General features: G+C 39.8%; 1 protein-coding gene across 1 annotated transcript in view; it reads right to left on the minus strand.

Moving 5' to 3' along the window:
• Positions 1–15,859, minus strand: part of PSD3 (pleckstrin and Sec7 domain containing 3) — a 405,283-nt gene that overhangs the window by 175,349 nt on the left and 214,075 nt on the right. The gene's annotated exons all lie outside the window — the stretch shown is intronic.

Raw genomic sequence — 15,859 nt, forward strand, 5'->3', positions numbered from 1 at the left:
ATGCTTAAAAAAAAGACAATCTACAATTCCAAGAAGCCTGCTCCGTTCAGTACCAGTGAGATGAACACACATCTTATACTACAAATGTGATTATTTCACAGAAAGTTGCACAAATGATTTCAATGCAAAACTGTACTTTCCAAAGACACACAGTGATATAATCAAATGGAAATATTTAGTCTACTAAAAAAGCTTTTAATGTAATAAAACTGGCATGCATTGGAAACAGGACACACAAGTACAAGTTTAATCATTAAAAGTGTATGACACAAGGTCAAGTGCTTATACAGTCAGTAGTGTTGCCATTAATAATTAAAGGAGAAGAGTCTCTTAAAACATAGAAAGAGAAGGTGTTCAATGAATACTGAATGGAGGGAATCAGTAAAATAATATATATTCGTGCAGAGGTCAAAGGTATACCTTTCTCAATTCTTGTGTGCTGTGACTTAGTATATTGAATGACATACTTTGAATGGGGAAAAAAACAGTATGACATTGGAGGTTTTACCTTTAAGTGGCCATGTTTTACTGAAACTACAAGCAGTCTGTTCTAATATCACTTAGGTTGATTATAAAGGGATAACATAAAAATAAAACAAATCCTAAATAAATATGTCAGACATTTTTAACTTTAAAAAAAACATCCTGCCTACATGCAGAGACCATAGTACGCCTGAAACTATTATTATTAAAGCTGAACTCAAGGCACCAAATCATTCATTTAAATATACTTATCAATAGTTACAAAGTATATAAATCCACTTTGTGTGCACTAAAAGCCTTTGCAAATCTAGTTTTTCCCTTTTAAAAGTAGCAGTGACAACATCAGTGTGCTGTACATAACCTGTGCAGACAGGAGAGCTGTGGGAGAGACTCAACAAGCCCACCCAGTAAAGACCAGTCCCCCTACGCAATGAGAGAGAGAGCAGCAGTGACCAGTCTGTATTACAGGAAGCCATTACAAGTAATGTAAGTATTGAGTAATTGAGTTCCTTTCAGATCAAGTTGTCCAGTAAAAGTGACAGAGGTTAGAACACATTAAACACTGCAAGTGTTACATATAACATTAAACTTTTAATTTGAATGGTTTCATTCTGCTTTGTTGAGGAACAAAACTGTTGCTGCAACTACTCTGGCACTGGTCAGACTCTTTGTAGCATAGTGAAACTAGTTTCCGAGAAGCACACAGAGGAGATTTCTCTAGTTATTACTGACAATATTAGTAGGCATCTTGTGACATGTATTGTATATACAAAGTAATGTTACTGGTAAAGTGCAGGCATATTGTGGTGTCTGCAAGTAACTGTCTTTGTGTCTGAGGACAATCTCGGATACTCTCCAGTAAGGCCATGTGGCCATATAAGGTCAATGATGTCACCAGCATCCCACCCCTTTGTTTACGTACTTCTGCAGGGTGGGAAATGCCCCGGCCGTAGCAAATTGGGCCAGTTTTCTTCCGGGTTCAGCCCGAGCTCACCCCTTCTCTCCACCTTGCACTAATCAACAGCCCAATTGCAGAACCCAATTGTGCCGCCCCAATGGGGCATAGAATATGTTGTAGAAGTTAGTATAGATAGAAGTTTTACATAGTGTGATTTGCCTAACTATTTTCTCGTAGCTAAATTCAAATAGATGCACAGGCATTTGAGGTTTAGGAATGACAGGGGCATAAAAGATGCTTTTAACCCTTTTGTAACAATTTCTGATTTAGTTTTACATTGTTACTGGGGCCTGATTTTTCTGACTTCATGTCTCAACTCAATCAAATGTGATATCCTGGTCCAATGAGAATGCCTCAGTGCGAAAAAAGGACACTTTGTTTAGCAAGTCAGGAAAAAGCAGACCCAAGGAGAAAAAAAAACTGAACCAATATCAGACTGGGGTGCAAATGAGGCAATTTAGGCTAACCAAGGTTATAGCAATATGTGGTATGGCATCTTGTGATGTCTGCACTTAGCAGACATCACAGCAATCCCAAGTCAAAGCCATCAGTGAGCTACAAATGCTATGCAAGAAACACAGCTGTGATCAATGATGTTGGTTCGTACATTATGAGCAGGAATGTTACAGAAAATCCACCCAGAGAGATGGCATAAAAGGTCAGTACAGAAAATGAAAACAGACTGTGAAAGCCCAGCAGTACTAACCGTCAGCCCAAGATCTAAATCAAAGTAAATTGTGTGTGCATTAAACATTCTTCAGTCTGACACCTCCATTTGTTAAAGTGGCATAATCCCATTAACAGGTGACGATGGGTATGCTGACAGATAGTTTTACATGAAATTCTGTGCAGTATTATGTTGTGCAGTAACATTACAGATCATGCACAGACGGCACAAACATCCATGGCAGCACATCAGTATAATCCTCTATAATAATAGTATATGGTAAAAATGAAAAGACCAATGGAAGGAGTAGCAGAAACGTATAGCAGAAACGTTTAATAAATCAGCTTCACATTATTCTTAAGCATGCACACACTGGCAACTTTTGGTAAAGTAAAAGTCATTTGAGATATGCAAATTAGTTTTAATTTACTAGTTAAACTTTTACGTTATTTTAGTAGGTATTAATTTACCTTTTACATTACACCATATACACTTTACCAATCACCTGTACCAATTTGGAGTACATGTTGTTTGTTGCCTGCAGAGTTTTTTCAGAATGTAAAAAAATTTCTTCAGCCCTTTTTGCAGGTAAAAATGGATCATTGCATTTACCATGTATATTCTACAGTAACATGAAAGAAAAAGATGTGGGGGGCGTACTGTGCTTTGGTTTTGAGGTTTTGTAATTAGTAACACTAAACTCTGGGAGTTAAACCTTAAAAATGCATAAAGTACCTTAACTATTAACAAAAATGTATCTTTGTGTATCACTCGCCTGTAGATCCTCAAATCATCTCTGAATTAGTGCCGACACTGTCCTTCCTTCTAGGGGGTGGCTACTTTTGTTCCCCATGGTACCTGTGTGTGTTCTAAACTAGGCACCGCTCCAAGCTCGCTCCTGAGATGGACTACAATTTCAATACGAATTAATAAAGTAAATGTGAGATTGTAGACTATCGCCGGAGCGAGCTTGGAGCAGTGGCTACTTTACATCACACGCAAAGTAGCCACCCTCCAGAAGGAAGGACAGTGTCAGCATGAATTCAGAGATGATCTGAGGATCTACAGCCGAGTGATACACAAAAAAATGGGGTACATTTTTGGTAGTGGTTAAGGTACTTGAATGCATTTTTAAGATTTAACTTCTGACACTAACTTTTGAGTTTAGTGTCACTTTAACCAGTTGTACATGTGCTGCACACACCCAAATAATTTTAATCATAGTACACAGGTCATGTGTAGTATCCCCTTCCTTCTGCTCCCACTGTGCCTCCTCACACACTTGCTGCAATTGGCAGCTGTCAAAATGACAGCATGGGGTTGATGTGCAAATCTGCTTCTCTCTTCAGTTTGTGCAGTTAAGCTTTAAAAATTTAAGTGATATTAAAGGCAAAAGGATATTAAGCTATTTCAAATGCTAATGAAATCACTTACAACAAATGCTGCTCCTTGATGTTTAAATGTTTTAGTTTCCTGCAGAATCAGTCCCCTGACTTCCTGTTTTAGAGTGACTCCTTTCTCAAGCAGAGTGCAATGCAGTCACCCTTGTGTGTGCTAGTAAGCTGTGTCTCCCCACACAGACACAGCAAATCAAGCTACTTTCCTCCCCCCTGGCTCCCTCTCCTCCAAGCTAGTAGATGAACAGTTTATGGAGTCTGCACTGTCCTTTGTGATCTAGTACTGGACAGGAAGTTCAGGGAAGCTGAGCTGGGAGACTTGGAAGCAGATGTTTCAGAAACATGATGAATGTAAGTGTTTGTTATATTTGATTGATCTGGATTCATTACTGAAAAACATGTTTGAGAGCTTAATACTACTTTAAAGAAAGAAGCTGATTGGTTGGCATGCACAGCTGCTCCAGATTCTGTCTGCTCCCGTTTTGATAAATTCCCCTCAGTGTTTATTAACAAGGTTTATACATGAAATTGAGAGAGAAAATTTTACATTGTATTTACCCTCTTTTTCATCTGCAGATCAAGCACACCGTAAGCAATGTAGTTTTATTTTCAAATGTGTTCCTATTAAACCACTTATTAACCATTAGTTTACCCTAATTAACCCTAACTCCTCCTTCCCCTTCTCCCCTAACTACTATTTTCCTGATGATTCATTTTTGTTTATTTCTATTTTTAACCATTAATATTTAAACTGTTTTGTTTTTATTTGTTTTGTTCCTTTTTTTTTTCCAGCAGAAAAAAGTGCAAAATCAAAAAAGGACCTTTACTTAATTTGTGAATAACTTTGCAGTGCATATTGTGCCATTTAAAGTGCCATTTAAATCAGGAAAAATGATAGTATACTTTATTCTACAGCAATTCACTTTTTTTAAAATAAACACTGATCTAAATTAAAAAAAAAAAGCATTGAAAATTAGATACACATGTAATGCAAACCAGGATGCCTTTCATTTAGCAAAGTACATGCACCAGTTTTTTGTGCATTGCAGTGCCAGCCCTGCAACCTTAGACAGCCAACTGAGACAGTTCTCCAAAGGTCTAAAACTCTGAAACTGATATAACACTGAAAATGAGGCAGATTTTTATACCAAACACACAGACAATTAGGAAAAGATCAGTGGCAGGTTTTATTCTGTCGCAGTGCTACTTTAGAGCAGCAGAGGGAGAGTTATGAAAAAAGCTGCAGTCTTTTTAGTAAACTTGTCTCCATCTGTCTTCCTGCGCCTGTTTAGTACTGCCTTGCTGTGCAGCAGAATTGATAAATCTCCACTTGAATATGCTAGCTTCTCCTAAAAATAAAACATGACACATGCAAAATGTACGAAGACCTCTGCAACATTTTACGAAATACGTTTATGCTTCAACAGTGCATTAACAAACGATAACTGCTTCTGTTAAAATATTCAACCTCTTCAAAAAATAGCAGTATCTTGTTTTAATTCCATTTGTTACATTAGCCTGACTACTGGTACAGTACGTTGCTGCCCTCCAGTGGTCAAATGTCCAAAGTGAAGCAAAACAATAAAAGTAAGATGCTGATTGACATTTCCCTATTTTAGAAATTAAATCTATGTACAGGATTAAGCGTCAGAAGTCAAACACAAGTACTGTGTTTAGATATTTCCCTTCTCATCGAAGAGCAAACCTCCCTGCGGATTTATTACAAGTGTTGACATTGATTGTTAATATGCTTTGTTGGCTATGGGTATTTAATATGTCTCTCTTGCCAGTTTTATCTATGGAATACAAAAATGTTCATTAGAATCCTTGCTGGGAGCTCTAGCTAAAAAATAACTAGTGTGATGACAAAGCCTTTTCAAACATTAAGGGCCAGTGCATACCATATGCAGTTGTGATGCAGTCCGTTAACAACCCTCGCAAGACAAAAGTCGTTTGTCTTGTAATAAAAAAAACGTACGATCTGCCCATCTTGGACAGGCAGATCGTACTTGCGATCATCGCAAGCCCGCCCCCCTGAGGGGCGGGCTTCCGATGACCACAATGCTGAATGGGCAGTGTACGCATGCGCACACCGGCACGTTCGGCAGTTATCTCTCGATCATGCTAAAAACCAGACGAAAATCGTACAATTCTCGGCTGGTTTTCCAACATGCTCGAAATACAAAAGTTGTGCGACCGTACATTAGAAACGGTCGCACGCCTTCCATACACTGCACGATTATCGTACGATCGCGGGATTTCCCGTGATTCTCATACGAGAATCGTGCAGTGTATGGGCACCTTAGGAATAAATAAACACCATCAGCAATCATTGTGCTCTCCTCCTTTTACTGACAGCAGGTTACTGCCTTAATCATCTTACACCTTTCCACAATCATCTGAACATAATGAGCATGTTCCAAGCAGCTATTTGCTCATGTTACTAACAAACAAGATGGCATAATAATAATGATGCTGCAGAGTGCCCATCTAATCTGTAGGAAAATAAGATTTTACAAGGATCGTTACATGTCTAAGGCGTCACACCATCAAATACACAGCTAGCTGCTTTTGTGCAATGCTGGTAGAGAGGTAGAAAATATATCAGAGTTTGCCTTCAGATGTAAGCAGGAGCAAGACAACATGTTCTCGCAGTTAACGGAGTCAGAAACTCTCAACATGCGTGGGGCACGGTAAGCCTTCTAATGCCATTAATTTAACTGGGAAAAAATGCTGACAGGTTTTTCCTTAGGGAATATACAGCAACTTAAATGTATAATTATACTGTACAACAGGGGGAAGGGGAAAAAAAAAAACCTTTAAACATAAATATATTGTACATGCAGTATAAGAATACAGTGTTGACAATTGAAATTTCACATGTGCTGACTTGGAGAACTATGGGGTCATGGCTTTTCCCCATAGTTCTCCTAAGGGTAACGGGAGGACACAAACTAGCATCCTCCCGTCACCCAAAGACGCCGCAGTCAAAACGGATCCCGACAATTCTGTCTGGATCCACCCAGCTGCGTGAGTAACAACTGGCTCTGTGTTGCATGAGGGACAGTCACGGCTCTCTGCACGGATAGATCGAGAAGTGAGCGAGCGACAGTATGTGTTCGCTCACTTCCCAATCTACTGAGCCAACGTGTGACAGTCTCATTGTCACAGGTCGGCTAGAACTATGAGGTGAGTGAAAATTACTCACCTCATAGTTCTCCTTTAATAGTCATATTACACCTTCTGCATAAAATCATAAACACACACACATTGATAAAAGAAAACATTTGCATTTATTAATCGTTTGCATTGAAACCACCTGCAAAGCATTACAACTGTGACCAGTGGATCATGTGTGCAATGCACAGGCTCCTGCAAACTATTCCCCCAGCACGTATAGCAATACAAAGCTTCAATTATGGGACTGAAGAAAGTAATCCATAGACTACAAGTGTGATAACGTCACTGCACTTGTGCTCCATTAAGTTTTACAAGTCCACCTGCTCTGGTGGCAGAAGAAGCGTGTATTCTTACATTTACTGATAGTATGAATGGATCTGTGAAGGGATGAAGCGGCGGTGTAAGTGGAAGCACCCCAGGTAAGTGGTGCTGGTGGGGAGGGGCGAGTTTGAGGAGAGGGGCTGCTGGAGAATGTGACCATGTTTCATCTTACAACCTTAATATAGGTGTAAGATGAAACATGGTCACAAAGGTAAAATTAGCCTTTAAAGTGAATCTAAAGCAAAACATTTAGTTTTAGAACCCCTGCCAGGTTTAAATGCTGCCTGTGCCACCACTATGGAGATTCAACCTGAAGACCATTGCCACTGGAAAAGAAAGAGATGGGTGATGCAAAATGTTACAGATGTCACCAAAACAGGAAAGGGGTAACATTTTTCAAAAGAGAAGCTCACTTCCTGATGTGTCTCTGCTACAAGGCAGGGAGTGATGGGAAATATCGACAGATAATAATTAAAAAAAACTGTACACCTTTCCACTGTAAAATAGGTTTGTATTGCTCCCTATGTTCTCTCTGCAGATTTAGCCTCCAATTCTGCTCTGTCCACATACAATAGACAGGAAATGGGGAGATTTTCGCTGTTTTTGTTCTAAAACCTAACAAACAGAAAGGAAGTCAGGCGAAATCCCCAAATTGGGGTGCCAGACATAGCCTGACACGTTGCTACAAAGCATTATACTTTGTTTAATTGAAAAAAACACACTTCCTTAGGCCTTGTTCACACCAAATGCAGAGCAGATCCAGTCAGGTTTCTGCACACGCACGCTAGTCTTTTAGATGCGTTTTTGACGCGTTTGTGATGCGTTTTTGATGCATTCCGGGCCGTTTTTGGTAAAAAAAATATATATATTTTTAGTTTAACATGGGCTTTCAGTGCGTTCCAGGCATTTGCATGCATTTTTGATGCGTTTGCAGATCCAGAGCAAGTAAAATAGGGCCTGCTGCAGTTTTTTTTACCTGCTCTGGAACTGCGCGCTGCGATGTGAACTGGAGCTAAAAATACCATTGGAATATATTGGACGCAGTTTTGATCTGGTCTGCACCTGCTCTGCTCTGCACCTGCTCCGCGCTTGGTGTGAACAAGGCCTTAAACTTCATGCAACACAGAACGCTAGGACATGCTGCGGTGCGCTGACATGAATTGCACAAAAATATAGGCATGCAAGTTTCCTATGTTTAATGGCCAAATAACACTTTTGCATGGCAGCAACATGCAACAAGTTTTATGTGCATTGGTATGCCGCAGTGAAGTGCTAAATACTCCCACACCCGCTACAATGCACATGCTTTGCCGAGCACCATAATCTACTGTCACTGCATTGTCAAAAATGGTGCATGCACCTATTTGGGTGCATTAGGCAGCCCACTGAAATGAATCGGCTGCCTTAAAGCAAAGGAAGTTAAAAACACTGCAAAGATGTAAATGGGCCTAAAGGTTCTCTGTTGACCCTGGTCTTTACAACATCCATTGCTAGGTCTCACAGACAGAAAGTATCCAAGTGTTAGAACTAAGTTCATCAAAGCCATCAATCACTTTCAAACCTGCCATGGAAGAGTAGATTGTGAAAGGCTATATATTAAACAGAGAGAGCAAGGAAGTTACAGAGCATAGGCCTATATTCCATATAAGCTTTCTGGCTTTTGTAGATTATACATAAAAGTTGAATTAAGTTAAACTGAATGGTCTGATTTAGCATAGTTACAGCATTGCCTTGTGTGCATTGGCAGCTCATGGTTTGATTTTAGTTGTTTCCTGGAATCACCTTTTTAAAGTAAACTGTCACATAAACACCTTTCTTAGAAGCCTCTGATGCAGTGCTGTTGCTGGGCACGTGCCAAGTCTTCCCTAGACCTTGACCAGATTTTTAAGCTTTAGGTTTGATAGATCATTTAGTGCAGTGGTTCTGAACCTTTCTAGGGACGGGACCCCTTGGTAACATTTGCCAAGTTGTAGTGACCCCCAACAGAGCACTGGACTTAATAACGGACTGGATTCAGGATATAGTAATGTACAGGATTCAGGACTTATTAATGTACTGGACTCGGGACTTAGTAATGCATAGGATTCATGACTTAGTAATGCACTGGACTCGGGACTTAGTAAGGCACTGGACTCAGTAATGCACTGGATTCAGGACTTAGTAATGCACTGGATTCAGGACTTAGTAATGTAAGGGATTCAGGACTTAGTAAGGTACTGGACTCGGGACTTAGTAACGCATAGGATTCATGACTTAGTAATGCACTGGATTCAGGACTTAGTAACACACTAGACTCTGGACTTAGTAACTGTACTCTGGACTTAGTAACACACTGATCTCAGGGCTTAGTAATGCACTGGACTCAGGACTTAGTAATGCACTGGATTCTGGACTTCGTAATGTACAGGATTCAAGACTTAGTAAGGCACTGGATTCAGGACTTAGAAAAAACACACTGGACTTAGAAATAAAAATAGAAGCACACTCAAAAGAATGCAAGCCCTCCCCAGCCCCTGCTACCTGCTTGCCTGCTCTGTCTCCATGCAGCCTTCTCAGACCCAGCACTGCTAAGATGCCCACCTCCTGCAGAGCCCGCACTGTATGGGAGGCAGGAGGACAGCAACAAGTGTGAATAGAAAAGTCCTGCTGTAAACACTCCCCGGCCACTAGATGTCGCTGCAGCGGCCAGGGAGTGTCTAAAAATTGATTGTATTATATTATTTGGCTAAAGGATACAGCAGGTCTATAGCAAACCAGATTTACAAGTTATTATTATTATAAATCAAATATACTTGGACACCGGCATGGAGAAACTACCATCTGAGTGCAAAACACATTTGAATTTAAGGAGTCACTATCGACAGATTAAGGATTCATTCAAACCAGACACATGGTTGTAAATGTTGCTGTGTTTTCCAACATGGGCAGATGTGGTAGAGATCAAAATTATGGCAATATGCATTGCCATATACACGAAGTGGCCAGATTATTATGACCACCCCATCAGTACTTCGTTGGGCCGCCTCGTGACTCCACGAGATGTTGAAAGGTGATGCGAGGAATCTGACACTGCACTGTTGCCCTTCTGCTGTCTTGTACCAGTCTTGCCACTCTCCGTGCTGCCTTAACATTGACTAGTCGCTGACGGTCACAATCCGCACGTTCAGATCCAGATGTTCGGCTGACAGTCCAGTCTTTAAACACTTTAACAACAGCTGCTCTTGAACATTTAACAAATTATATTTTTTTTTTGTAATGTTAATAAAGTACTTGTGTGTGTGGTTCACTGTCTACTGACAGTACGGGAGTCTAAGTTTCGTGTAAAGGTGTGACCTTTGATCGGCGCAAAACACCAGTTAAAGAAACTTTACAAAATGTTCAATTAAATGTCTTTCTATTTAACCCCATATTAACCACCTAGGAAATGATGGCCCCCTGCAGATTGCTACAATGTGCAAGTATGTTGAGCTTTATTTGCACATTATGGCACGCTTACTGTCTATATGCACTTCTCCAGCGATGACTTGGCCATGGTCCCTCTCGTTACCAGCACTTTCATCTTCACTTGGGTTTGGAGTTGATTGGACAGCATTGCGCCAAGTCTAAACTTAGCAGAGCATACATGGCTTAAGTTGGCTATATACGCAGATTTTGGCTGGCTCTGTTGGCACCCTTTCTTCTGGCATTCCTTGATTAGCTGATCAAAGGAGCAGGTCAGGAAACAGAGTGGGTATCTCCGTTCGGGTGTTCCGACGGTGGCTGGCAGCTGCTCTCAGAATACAATGGAAACAGCAGGGGATTCCTCAATCAATGCTCGTAAACATTGATGGAGAAATCTGTTCTTTTTTTTTTTCTTAACCCCTTCATGACTGAGGCCTTTTTTTCATTTTTGTACCCATGTTATATTCCACATTTTAGGCCTGAAAATTACTTAAAACCCCCCAACATTATATATTTTCTGAATGCCCAGACCATATAGAATAAAATGGTGGTAGTTGCAAATTTTTATGTTGCGCAATATTAGCGCAACTCCTTATTAAACCCCAATATTTAGTGAAAAATTTAATTAAATGCCCCAAAACACAACAAAATACCCATTTTTTAAATGAAATATAAAAGATGAGGTTACAACGAGTAAAGCGATAACCCAACATGCACAGGTTACAAATTGCGTGCATCCGTAAAACGGCGAAAAACCCCAGTACCCCAAAAAGTCCATAGAAGACGCTTTAAAAGCCCCCACAGGTCATCAATTTAGAGATACCCCAAAATACTGGCCCTAGAATTATTGCTCTCACTCCGGCGTGCGCGGCGATACCCAACATGTGTAGCGCGTTCGTCGTTTTCATACGTAGGCGCACCCGACGCGTGTTTACGTGGCGACGCGTGTGCTCGCGGGGGCTGGGGACTTTTACATTTTTTGTATTATTATTAGATTTATTTCATTTAAATTTAATTTAAAAAACTTTTTCTTTTTTTTTTTACTTTACTTTGACTGCTATCACATGGGGGGGCTTACAAGCCCCCCCATGTGATAGCAGATGGTGGTGACAGGTACTCTTTAAGGTGATGCTGGGGGTCCAAAAGACCCCCAGTGTCACCTTTACACTGGAAATAAGCTATTGAAGTGCAGATCGCACTTCAATAGCTTATAGCTGGGCTCCAGGAGCCCAGAACTGGCAGCCCAGGGACCGGAAGTGATGCAATCTGCATAGCTCCCGGTACCATAGAACGGGGAGGGGATCGATGAACGGAAGTTCGTCGACCTCCTCCCCAGCTCCCCGCGGTGGGCAGGCATAGGGGTGGATGGGAGAGCAGCCTAGAAAAACCCTCCAAAAATGTTGAAGAACTAAAAAGAAAACCGAGAACCATTTGTAGATACCTACATGGAACAAATTATCATGATCTGATTTAGATATTCATTGGTGCTAACTTCACTTCACTCACCTCACTTCACACATGTATACATATATTTGGTTACCACAGAGATTTAACTAGCTACAGATTTTCAGGGCTATTATCTCTCAGAAAGCACAATGAATGGACACCTCACTGCTTCAGTTGTGTGATTAACAGACAGACCCTCCCACTTAGCACTCAGAAAGGAAGATTTCAGTACAACAAAGGTGTCACAGATCGGTACCATTGAGGTTTTACAATGAAGCTTGCGAATATCTTTGCAATATATATATATATATTATGTATATATAACCTAGTTAAAACCTGTGTAATACAGATCCTTACACTGCATAAGCACAGGTCAATCTCTTCATGTATATTGCTTTTAGGGCTAATGCACATGGCAGTAATTACATTCTGATCATTTATGCAGAAGTGCTGAAAGATATTTCCTATATAAAAAAACATATGACTTGGTCTGCAACATGCTTGTGTTTACATGAGTATTGACCAGTAAACGTCCATACAGCATTTAGACGTGTAAAATTCTACTTCTGTTCCATCCTATTAAACTTGCGTACATGCATTTAAATGCGTACGCATGTAAATGATTGACCTCGAATCAAAGGAGCAGGATGGAAGTGCACTGCAGCCAATTCTGGAGTCTATGTGTACTGTATATTTCAAGCTATAAAACGGTTCCAGTAAACTCAGGGTGTATGTATAAGCAAACACTTTTTAACAGACCTTTGAAGGGTTAGATCTTTATCAAATTTGTATTGTGCTCTGTGTCCTGGCTACTGTTTAAAGCCCATTCCGTGTGCACCTTGCTGTAAAGCTGGTGACGAATTGATCAGTGCGTTTGTCATCTGTTTTGCTTGTCCTGGCTAAGGAGAGACACCCCCTATTTACTCTGGTGACCGCTGCCACTGAGACAAAAAGTCAGGGGAAATCCAAAAATTATGACTTGACACCACAGCAAGAGGTGGTAAAAATTCTTCAATGGTGACATCTGTTCCTTAGGCAGGTTAAGATTGGAATTCTGCTTACTTTGGAGAGATTTTCAATCATTTCAAGTTGTCTCCACAGCACGACACAGGCAGCAGAATAATAAATAAATAAAAAACCTGATGGGGGTTTTATCCCTACTTTATCTGACAAAAAAAGGTTTGGCTTTACCCTTTAAATATTACAATTATGGTTTTACCTAAAAGTGTGAAATTCCTTCTTCAGAGCCGTGTGTTATTATTCCAACACATACTGAGGGGAATTTATCAAGACTGGAGCATACAAAATCTGGAGCAGATTTACACTGCAACCAATCACATTCTCTGTCTCATTTTCATATCTTACCTGAGCAAACTGAAGAGAGATGCTGATTGGTTGCCATGGGCAACTGCTCCAGATTCTGCTTGTTCCAGTTTTGATAAATTCCCCCCACTGTATATAATAGCCTGTTTAAAGACCTGCCCTGCCACTCTCACTGCAAATATTGAAACTGCTCATAGTAAAGTGAGAAAATTTGATTTTGCGATGATTACTCTGCATGTTCTCTGACTCTTAAAGTGGTTCTTGCAACAACAACAAAAAATTCAAAAGCCACATATTAGGTCAGGGCCACCCCCTTCCTGTAAAAATCACTAAGGTTTATAAGGGCAAAAATGTAAGGAAAAAAAGTTAGAATAAATACTTACCTAACTCTCGTCTTTCACATCACAGAACGTAACATCACTATCTTTGTGGCAAGATGCCTTGGGAACGATAAGTACCAACAAAGTTGCGAGATAGACACTCAAGTCCAGTGGGAGAGGGTCTTCTCATGGGGTTTAGGATCTCACCAAAAAAATATACACATCACCTTCCCTTATTCGCCATGGGTGGAAAATGGTGGTATAAGTACCAACTTTACAAGTACAAGTTAGAACTTTTTTCCTTATAGGTACATTTTTGCTCTTATAAAACTAGCAAATAATAAAAGTGTGGGCCCTGATCTAGTAAACAGACCTTGCATTATGATGCACTTTACGTAAAAAAATTGTAAGGAACTTACGCTATAAGCCAAATATTAAATTTCAGTTCATTCTCTAAATATAATATACATTCACTATAATGAATGCTTACAAATTATTACATATTATACAAAATGTGATGCAAATAAAAAGACTGCCCCAGATGATAGAATGTCAGATGAGAGAAATGGTAATCAGTTCCAGGTGCAGATATAGTTTCCCTTTCATGCAGCACACTATATGTGGCAGCAAAAACCCATTATCTAAGGAGGCATATGGCTACCATTTTATCAGGATTATGAAGTGAATTTACTGTGCTTTATTACATGTGTTTATAAAAACTGAAATGTTCTTTGAAAGGAAACCTGTAGGGCTGACCTCTCCTTCTGAAAATGTTAGCAGTCTCAGTGATCCAATGAACTCAATGCTTTATGTTACGGACTCAATATCCTAGTACAAGCATGCAGATCAGAAGTTCTGATTTCATTGGCTACATGCTTGGGTTGTTGACCAAGAAAATATTAAAGACGTAAACCACCACAAACATTTTCAGAAGGAGGTAATTAATGGCAGTCCTTCTCTCACTACAAGTTTCCTTGAAGGTCCAGCGTCATGTGTTGTGAAATGAAATGAATTAGCACATTCACTGTGTTATGTATGGAAAACACACGCAAGATATAAAAGTAATCAACTTACCACCTAGAGTTATGAATAACAAAGATATCCAAAAAGACATCCAAAAGAATGAAGAAAGAAAATTAAGATACTAGGTCAGTTGTTTGGTTATCTTTTTTATTATTAGCTCATTATATTACATCAAACATGGATTGCACAAATGCTGCAACACAGTAGCACAGGCTGCCAAATTTAATAGTACCGAGCCAAGCTGACAAAATGGAGTGCTGCCTGCATTCAGTTGAGCACACATAGTCACTGTATGACTGGACATACACTGAGGTTTTCAGTTGTTATAAATTATCTACTCAACAATAGACAATGTTTTGCTTGTGTGTAAAAATATAACTATTTCATATGCAATATTTCAGTATTTCTATTTCACCAGACTAAAATATTTATTTTGCATTCCCTTGAAGTAATTCTGCATTTATAAAGTGATACCTGCAGGGAATAATAGGAGTCATGGCGCTAAACCAGGTAAGTATACTACAGAAAGGAGGGCATTCACTGAAAATAAAGACAGGGGGTATGCGCAGGGAATGGGATGGGGGCATATGGCATGGCATTGAAATGACAATTAAAATCCCTATTTAGGTCCATAGGAACTTATTACCAACGTATTACACATATGAGCCATACACTAGCTTACACAGTCCAAACTCAACACTTGCTACTTGAACACAGGTGGCTTACAAAGCAAGACCAAACTCACTGATCTCACTGAACTCTGAGGTCCACAGTGAAAGTGAAACTTGATATGAATTGAATGTGACTGTTTGGCACTCACACTTATTCATATGTCCTTAGTAAATCATTATATTAGTATGCTACAGTACTAATTAGAAGACCTAAGAGAAGAAGGCAACATGTTTTGGGGGCTCACAACTCTCCCTTTATGGGGGCTTAAAATGCAAACACTGATACAAAATAGAACTGGACAAGGAATATTGTAGGAAAATGTAAGGGGCTTATTATGCACCTTTCGATCTGAAGTGGTCAATTCTCTGTTCTTTCTGAATTTGTGGTTTGCATCATCTTGTCCTCTCTCAAACTGTCAGTCTAGTATTCATTAGGATACATCTTCCTATAATATTCCTTGTCTAGTTTCAGTCTGTATCACTGCCGGCATTTTAGGCCCTGATTGAGCCCTCAAAATGTGTTGGCTTCTTCTCTTGCACAATAAAAATGACCTGGACCTCTAACTAGTACTGTAGCACTCTACATTCAGTCTACTACTACCTTGAAGACTCCCCAAGTGATAGAGAGC

The sequence above is a fragment of the Nanorana parkeri genome, unplaced genomic scaffold, assembly GCF_000935625.1.
Source record: "Nanorana parkeri isolate BGI_ZX_2015 unplaced genomic scaffold, ASM93562v1 scaffold78, whole genome shotgun sequence".
NCBI classification, from domain to species: Eukaryota; Metazoa; Chordata; class Amphibia; order Anura; family Dicroglossidae; genus Nanorana; species Nanorana parkeri.